Below are 9,432 nucleotides of genomic sequence, written 5' to 3'. Positions count from 1 at the left end.
GTCCAGGCGGAATTTCTCAAAATCAGTGAAAAATATTCCATGTTGTATGGCAGACCATGTCAGAAGTGTTGATTTCTTGGCGAATTTCCTTAAAAATAGCTTTAAAAGTGTGTTTTTTTGCCCACACAAAAAGCTGAACAACTTTTGTTTCTGGATTTTGACTTTTCAAAATATGGCAACCCTATGCAGATGGGACCTGACACTACCCTCCCCATGAGGCCTAAATAAGACCCGCCTGTCTTCTGCACTCTGCCAACCCTCCATCCACCGCCTTCCAGATCTCTCTCTCTCTCTCTGCATAACTCACACAGTGTCAGGGGTTTTAAGCCAAAGAGAAAAGAAGCATTTGAGATGAGTTTGCAGTTTTCTCCCCGGGGTGGGGGTGAAGAATGTTGACGTGAAGGCTGGGTCCATTTCTTGGCACCGAGGGCAGAGAAATGCCAGGATCTCTGCCAGCTGAACGTGGCAGCAAACGGGACAGCCTCATCATTGGCCAGCTGGGCGGGTGCTGCCAGGCTGACTTGGCTGGCTCCACTGGGCAGAGGGAGGGGGTCTCCAGCCTAGGAGCCAGATGTGACCCCCCCCAAATAATTCTGGGAACTGTAGTTAGTTAAGGGTGCTGAGAATGGTTAAGAGACCCTCTTTTTAGCCTCTCACAGCCACAATTCCCAGCGTTCCCTGGAAAGGGAGATGGATTATTAAACCACTTTGGACAATAGCTGCTCTCTGTGAGGAGAGCAGGGGTCTCCTAAGAAATCTACAGCTCCCATAATACTGGGAGGTTGCTATGTCGCCGATGCAGGATCATCACATAGTGCCACCCTACTAGGAAGGGTCGCGGATGGCGCTGTGGTCTAAATCTCTTGGGCTTGCTGATCAGAAGGTCAGCAGTTCGAATCCCCGCGACGGGGTGAGCTCCTGTTGCTCTGTCCCAGCTTCTGCCAACCCAGCAGTTCAAAAGCACACCAGTGCAAGTAGATAAATAGGTACCACTCCGGCGGGAAGGTAAATGGTGTTTCCATGCACTTTGGTACTCATCACACTCCTCTGTGCGCCAGTAGTGATTTGGTCATGCTGGCCACATGACCCAGAAAGCTGTCTGTGGACAAACGCCAGCTCCCTCGGCCTGAAAAGCGAGATGAGTGCCGTACCCCATGGTTGCCTTTGACTGTCTAGGGGTCCTTTACCTTTTACTCTTCTAGGGATGGACAAACCTCTAAAACTTCCTAATTCTCTCTCTCTCCCTCCCCCTTCTCCAGTTTTAAGTTTGCACCTTTAAGTTTGCACCTTTAAGTTTGCACCTTTAAGTTTGCACGTTTTAAGTTTGCACCTGGATTTTTTTTTAAAATGCTCCTGTTGCCAGGGCTGACAGGCAGAGGTCCAACAGATGAGATAGTTGAACCGTGGGGCTACAGACTCTTCTGGCTGCCCCTCCATGGTTCACTAGGGGTGACCATCCACTGCATCTCATGACGTTGCAGTTCACAGTACCACCTGTCTGTGGCCATGCAAACTGCAGCCTGACAACAGCCTGACATTTTTATTCTATGTTAAGATATTGCTCTGCTCAGAATGTTTGCTGCTGATCCACCTGTCTTCTTACAACCAGTCAGGAGACACTTTTGCCTATCACTGTCTTTGGTTCCACCTGCTATGGGTCTCCCTGCCTTCTGCCCTCTCAGTCCCATTGGACACCAGCCACCCTTGTTTCAGGTACAGGGGTGCTAACTTGAATAAAATATTGGAGGGGCCCCCAGGTAAGCACCACCCTGCATAATTGATCACCCACCCACCCACCCCGTTTGAATGGCAATTCCCATCAACTTGGGGGGGGCCTAAAATATTTCATTTTGGGGCCCAAAAGGACCTTGGCCTCTAGGACTTGGCTCCTATGCTCACTCAGGTTGAAGAAATTGGAGACCAAACAGCCCAATAAAGTTCAGAAATTGGCTCAACAAAGTTCCCTTCCTTCCTTTCACTATCGACTCCATCTTGAAGCTGCTAGGCTCCACCCATGAGACCCACCTCTGATCCATGCTGGCTACACCTCTGGCAGTCATTGTGAAATCAAAAGTTGACAGTAGCCTCATTTAATACTCATCAAGTAACCCTGTAACAGCGAGTGCCGATGGGATGATGTCATGCATTCCCCAAACCGTACCTGGCAAAGTATCTACTCTCTGACGTGCCTTAAGGTTTCAAAATATGATGGTGGAGATAATGGGGAACTGCCTCCCCCAATTTCCCTCTCTGATTCTGGTTCACAAAGATGTAGAAATTGCATATTTTTGGCTTCTCTGTGTTTAGATGCAGCAAGAATGGAGAACCTCTCATCCATAGGTCAAATGTGGCCCTCCAAATATATCTATCCGGCCCTCATAAACCCACCCCCCAAGCCACACCTTCACCAACCCTTGAGTATTTTGGCCTGGCTGGAGATATGTCGTCTTGCTTGCCTGGATGAAGGATAGAGAGAAAAAGTGTGTGTGTGTGTGTGTGTGTGTGTGTGTGTGTGTGTGTGTACGAAAATAGCCTACTATGCAAAGGTAAAAAATTCACATTGGTAAACAATTCACAAAGGTAAAAATTCCCCCCTGGCATGTGGCCCTCAGAAGGTTGCCCAGAAAGGAATGTGGCCCTCGGGGCTGAGAAAGATTCCTCACCTGCTGAAATACAGGCCTGATTCATTGTCAGCCTTTCTCTGATGATTTATGTATGTATTTATTACATTTATATCCCAACTTTCCGCCAAGATGCCTCCCTTACAACGACCCTGTGAGGTGGGTTAGGCTGAGAGGCAGTGACTGGCCCAAGGCCACACGCAGTGAGCTTTACCCTGGTCTTCCATGTCGTAGTCTAGCACTCTTAACCGCTACACCACACTGTCATTTCCTTCTTTCCCAGGTACCCCTTTCCCCTTCTTTGTGTATCAGGGATTTGTGTTTTTTGTTTTTACATCAAAATGGCCACCTTCACACCATACATTGCAGCTCCTAACAACTCTCAGCGCCCTTAACAAACCACAGCTCCCAGAATCCTTTGCAGGGCTCCATGACTGTTTAAAGTGGCATCATTGCACTATAAACAGGTTTCTCCCCCCCAAAAAAAAATCAGGGGGGGGGGCTCTCCTTTCTTCAGGGAGCTGAGAGCTGACTCCCCTATACCCCTCAGAGGGCTACAATTCCCCAAATTCCCTGCGAAAAGGCCTTGATTCTTAAACCACTCTGGGAATTGTAGCTCCCGGAGGGGAACAGGGGGCTCTCCTAACAACTCTCGGCAAACATAACAAGCAACAACTCCCAGCGTTCTTTTTTCATTGGGCGGGCATGACTGTTTAAAGGGATATTCTCGCACTTTGAATGCATGGTGTGAACGTGGCCTCAAGAGATTTTCAAAAGATGATGTGGTTCAGAAATGCATTTGAATAAATAAATATTGGGAAGGGGGAGGCAACACTGTCACAAACAGTTGGCCATTATTCATTGGGGAGCTGGCGCATGACACATGGCCTCGCTTATCCTCTGAGTCCCGCGGCACGTGCCTCTGTTTCTCCAGCCAAAGGTGGTTCCTTCAGGGGTTGGAAAGCCGTGACGTCACCGCCTTGTCCCAGTTCTCCGGAAATCTATTATCTACCCTTGGCGATGGCATGGGGCTCGACTGGCCCCGATTAGCATAAGGGTGAGCGAGACAGAATGATGCGCGTGTGGGCGCACAAAACAGGCCGGGCCGGTGTTCCTTGCTGCCGGCGATCCCAGAATCCTGGGTCATCTGAACGTGTTCGGGCTCAGCAACAGGAGGCTGGCGATGGTTTGCAAAAAAAAAAAAAGCCCCTGTTATTGCAAGCCTTGACAGCAGGAAGCAACGTGTGTCAATCAATCAGTGTTTGCTGTTGCCGACAGGTCAGGGTTGATCACGATGTGGGGGTGGTTGGGGAGAGGAACGACAATGAAAAATGTGGGAATCTCTCTTCTGACAATGGGGCTTGTTGGTTTAAGAACGTAAGGACAGACCCTCCAAGTGCCCCTATTTTCCAGGGACAGTCCTGGATTTACAGAAGCCGTCCAGGTTTCTGATTTGATCCTGGAATGTCCCACTGTATAGGGAAGGTTTTTTTTAAAAAAAGTTGAATGCTTTATTATGTTTTTATAAACAGTCAAACCTCGGTTTACACCTACCTCTGTTTACAACCGCTTCGGTGAGCGACCGCCACAGACCCGGAAGTGTTTACATCCGGGTTCCGCAGCATCGGATGCGCAGACGCGATCTGCGCAGCGCACACATGCGCAGAAGCAATTTGTGCAGCGCGCGCATGCGCAGAAGTGCTCTATTGGTGTTTCGTGCACGCGTAGAAGCGTGCCTTCGGCGAGCGACCACTTCGGCGAGCGACCGCCTCCGCGGAACGGATTGCGGTTGCAAACGGAGGTACCACTGTATGTTGGAAGCTGCCCAGCTGCCCTGGGCTGGGGCAACCCAGTCAGATGGATGGGGTGTAATAATAATAATAATAATAATAATAATAATAATAATAATAATAATATAGGAAGTCCCCATTTTCATCAGAGAAATGTTGAAGGGTATGTAAGATGATCCCTGTCTGATCAGGCCAATGGTCCACCTCGTCCACTTTGTCACCACATTCATCATTTCCCCTTGGGGTGCTGGACTAGGACTTAGGAGAGAGCTGGGTTCAAATTCCGGCTTGGCCTTGAAGCTCACTGAGTGAGACCTTGCCACAGTCTCAGCCTAACCTACCTCGCAGGGTGGTTGTGAGGATGAAATGGGAAGAGCAGAACCTTGTAAGTCACCTTCAGCTCATTGGAGGAAAAGGTGGACCATAAATACTATTTTGAATGAATGAATGAATGAATAAAACAACCTGAGACACGTTGCCAGGTCTCGCAAAACCTGCGCAATGTTAATTTAATTCCCCCCCCCCTTTTTTAAAGTGTGACATGTCAGAGTCAAAGCACTGCACCTCTTGGCAGGGCACAGGGGTTGTTGCTCTGTACGCCGAAGGATCTTTCCGGTAATTCTTGTCCGGCCGCCTCTTCTGCATGCCAGTGTTATCTCTCCGTGGGCCAAAGCAGCAAAACATAGCCTTATTACTATTATTGTCAAATAACTTAGCTGTTTTAATATGCCACTTAATACTGAGTCAGGCAATTGGTCCATAAAGCCCAGGAATGTCTAAGCAAGGCCTGAGGGGGAACATCCTGAGGCCCTCCTCAGGGATGGGGGGTGGGGTGGGGGAGAAATTGGTTCCGGGTTTCTGCCAAATCTATCAAATCCTCACTTTCGGAAGCGAAAACACAGCTATCCGTTGAAATTCGCACTTCTCTGAGTTTTGCTATGCAGTTCATCAATCAAACCGTATTGACAAAAATGCATCTATTGGGGAAATTGTGTATATTCGCTAATTGATTTATTTGCTCCCCCTCAAGGAGCTCAAAATGACATACACGGTTCTTTCCATGCCATCTTTCAGCCTCACAACAACCCTGAAAGGTAGGTTTGGCTGAGAGGCAGTGGCTGGGCCTAAGATCATACCCAGTGAGCTTCATGGCTGAGTGGTGGGATTCAAACTCCCATCTCCCTCTTGGGTCCTAGTTGACCGCTCTAACCACTGCACCACCGCTGCCTCTTTTCCCCTTCCTTCTGATATCTGCTTCTTGTGCTGGTCTAGAAGGTAGGACACATTGGTCTACATTTAGAATGCGTGTGTAGCCAGCACAGCCAGTGGTCAGGTATAGGGATGGAGGGGGAATGGTTTTGGTTCAGTCAAACCTACTGATTCACCCGAAGCAATGCATGAATCGAATTGTGGCCGACCTTTGAAATTCGAGCCTTTCCGAATTTTGCAATGCAATTCTACAGCTGAGTCACGCATACATAAAACTCACCCAGAAAACTAAAGTGTGCACCTATTAGTGGAAATATCACATCAAATAGGCATTGTATTACCAAAAATTGCATACAAAATTGTTTATGCCAGGAGTCATTCGCAAAAAATGAATTATTTGATTCAAGTTGATGGATTCTCATACAGTGGTACCTTGCAAGACGAATGCCCTGCAAGACAAATTTTTTGCAAGATGAATGCGTCATGGGATCTGATGTGACTCGCAAGACGAATTTGTTTTATGAAAAATTCGTCTTGCGAATTGCGGTTTCCCATAGGAATGCGTTGAAATTTAATTAATGTGTTCCTATGGGCAAAAAAAACAAATTTCCATGCATTCCTATGGGAAACCGTGATTCGCAAGACGAATTTTTCGCAAAACGAATTGACTCGCGGAACGAATTAAATTCGTCTTGCGAGGTACCACTGTAAAGCCTTTTGTTGGGGGGGAGGGACTGGATCTGCAAACTGAGGTGCAGGTGTGGAGAACTGAACTGAATATTGGAAAAAAGAGGCGTGGATTTGCCCATTCCGAACCCTTTCCCGTTCCCAAAGCAGCCTATAACAAATTGAACTGCTTAGGATAAACCAGTAAGAGATTGGACTGATCCTGCCAAAGCAGTGTCAAAAACAGGAAGGACTGGAGGAGGCTGGTGATTTGGGGAGGAGCACAAGTGTGTGGGGTGGGGTGGGGGGTCGGTGAGCGCATTTTCCCAATAGCAGGTAAGTGACTGCTGTAGACTGAACTAAATGTGAGTGGATTTGGGAAAGAGATTATGAGCTCGCAGAGGCAAAGCTGTGGCTTAGCATCGTCATTTGAGAACATTGAAAAATAACTCTCCATTTGATACTTTGCTCTGAGGTCATTAACACTGAAGTGCAGCTGATTGCGATGCTGCTAACGGCAACAAAACAGTATATTGTACAAAAACAGAAATATAACCCCACCCTCATCCCCTACACCATATCTGATTGGCTAAGGAAAACCTGGCTAACTATCTTAATGGTAAACCTTGCACACATAAGAAAAATGCAATATGTAATACTCAAGAAAACACATTTGTTGAGAAGTTGGCCTAATTTCTTTTCTGGAATGAAAATGTAAATGATTATATTATCTCACGGCGCTATAGCCTTTTTGTTATATTATCCCGGCCTCACCTCCCACGTGCCATTTTCTTTCCCCAGCTTTCTGTTTCAATTGTTTTCTTTTTATTCATTCATTCATTCATTTGATTTATTTATTGAATTTATATTCCGCCCTATACCCGGAGGTCTCAGGGCAGCTCACAGAACAAAACCAGAACTCAAAACCACAAAATATGTAATCCCCAACCCCCCCCCCCATTTTAAAAGGGCATAGGATGTCAATCACATCAACCAAAGGCCTGGTTAAAAAGGAACGTTCCACAGACGGGGAGCCACTGCAGAGAAGGCCCCGTTCTCGTGTTGCCACATTCTTGTGTTGTTTTCTTCTTGGGAAACAATGAATTGTGATAATATAGCAATTTAGCATCAATCAATTTATTGTTTAAAAAAGGGAGGTCTGGAGGCAGTGAGGAAAGGATGAATGTGTGGGGTTCCCGTGCCCCCAATCATTGGGAAGGTTGGTAAATATTGTGGAGCTCTAACGGGCTGGGCATTGAAGCCAGGCACTGATTCTTCTACAAAATAAAAAATATTTTCCCCACCAAGCATTCCATGATGCTTCATAATTCCTTCTATCGCTGATGGTTAAGTCATGAAAATGGCAGAATCCTTCTGCAAGAGGGAGATATCGACTGGCTTGGGGAATCTTGGGGTTTACAGATGTTGAACTCTAGTTAGGGAGAAATGCTAAGGGGAGGGAAACAAACAAACAAACTCTTCAGCAAAACAAGAACTGAGCGTGCTCAGTGGCCACAAAATGCCAGCTGACTGTTGGCAGGGGTGGGTGTGTCCTTCATGCGCGTGAAGGAGTGGTCATCTTTAATCCACCGGTACCTGTTGAATGTTGAAGGAAAAAGGCAATGTTCCAGATACCCTGTTTCTCATATTTTAAGACATACCCATAAAATAAGCCATAGTAGGATTTTTAAGCATTCAAGGAATAGAAGCCATACCCCGAAAATAAGACATAGTGATAGGCGCAGCAGCAATGCCGGCCACGGCAGGAGGAGGAGGAAAAAAATAAGACATCCCTTGAAAATAAGCCATAGTGTGTTTTTTTGAGGAAAAAATAAATATAAGACATGTCTTATAATATGAGAAACACGGGTACATTTATTTGGAGTGCAGATCTGTGATCTTAAGATATTTGAACGATTAAACAGAATCCCTATACAGTCATACCTCGGCTTAAGTACGCCTCGGTTTGAGTATTTTCAGTTTAAGTACTCCGCGGACCCATCTGGAACGGATTAATCCACTTTCCATTACTTTCAATGGGAAAGTTCGCTTCAGGTTAAGTACGCTTCAGGTTAAGTACAGACTTCCGGAACCAATTGTGTTTGTAACCCGAGGTACCACTGTAATCAAAAGGCACCATGTTATGTTATGATTTCCTGGTCTTCGGTGGTAAACTGGCCCAGTTGGGTCAGGAAGGAACCTTCATCTATCCAGTGATTGTTAGACTACAACACTCATGAATGCTAAACTTCCTGTCTGAGTCCGCCTGAGCCTGACTCAAGTTTAAAATCTTGCAAGATCATCCTGACTGAATCTGATTTAAATCCAAGCCTCGCTAGATCAAACTGTTTCATCCTGAATTCAATTCAAAATCTTGCTACATCATCCTGTTTCAGGCCCTCCAGGTGTCCCTATTTTCCAGGGACGTCCCTGATTTAGAGAAGCCGTCCTGGTTTCTGATTTGATCCCGGAATGTCCTGCTTTTCCTTAGGACGTCCCTATTCTCATGGGATAAATGTTGGAGGGTATGGTAGGATGGCCCTATTTTCACTGGAGGGTATGGAGTTATCCTGAATGGGGTAACTGTGCCCCTGAAGGACCAGGTGCACAGCCTGGGAGTCATTCTGGACTCACAGCTGTCCATGGAGGCACAGGTCAATTCTGTGTCCAGAACAGCTGTCTATCAGCTCCATCTGGTACGCAGGCTGAGACCCTCCCTGCCTGCAGACTGTCTAGCCAGAGTGGTGCATGCTCTAGTTATCTCCCGCTTGGACTACTGCAATGTGCTCTACTTGGGGCTACCTTTGAAGGTGACCCGGAAGCTACAACTAATCCAGAATGCAGCAGCTAGACTGGTGACTGGGAGCGGCCGCCAAGACCACATAACACCGGTCTTGAAAGATCTACATTGGCTCCCAGTACGTTTCCGAGTACAGTTCAAAGTGTTGGTGCTGACCTTTAAAGCCCTAAATGGCCTCGGTCCAGTATACCTGAAGGAGCGTCTCCACCCCCATCGTTCTGCCCAGACACTGAGGTCCAGTACCAAGGGCCTTCTGGCGATTCCCTCGTTGTGAGAAGCCAAGTTGCAGGGAACCAGACAGAGGGCCTTCTTGGTGGTGGCTCCCGCCCTGTGGAACGCCCTCCCA

Source organism: Zootoca vivipara, chromosome 17 (assembly GCF_963506605.1).
Source record: "Zootoca vivipara chromosome 17, rZooViv1.1, whole genome shotgun sequence".
Lineage (NCBI taxonomy): Eukaryota > Metazoa > Chordata > Lepidosauria > Squamata > Lacertidae > Zootoca > Zootoca vivipara.
Note: the sequence above shows the minus strand (reverse complement) of the source record.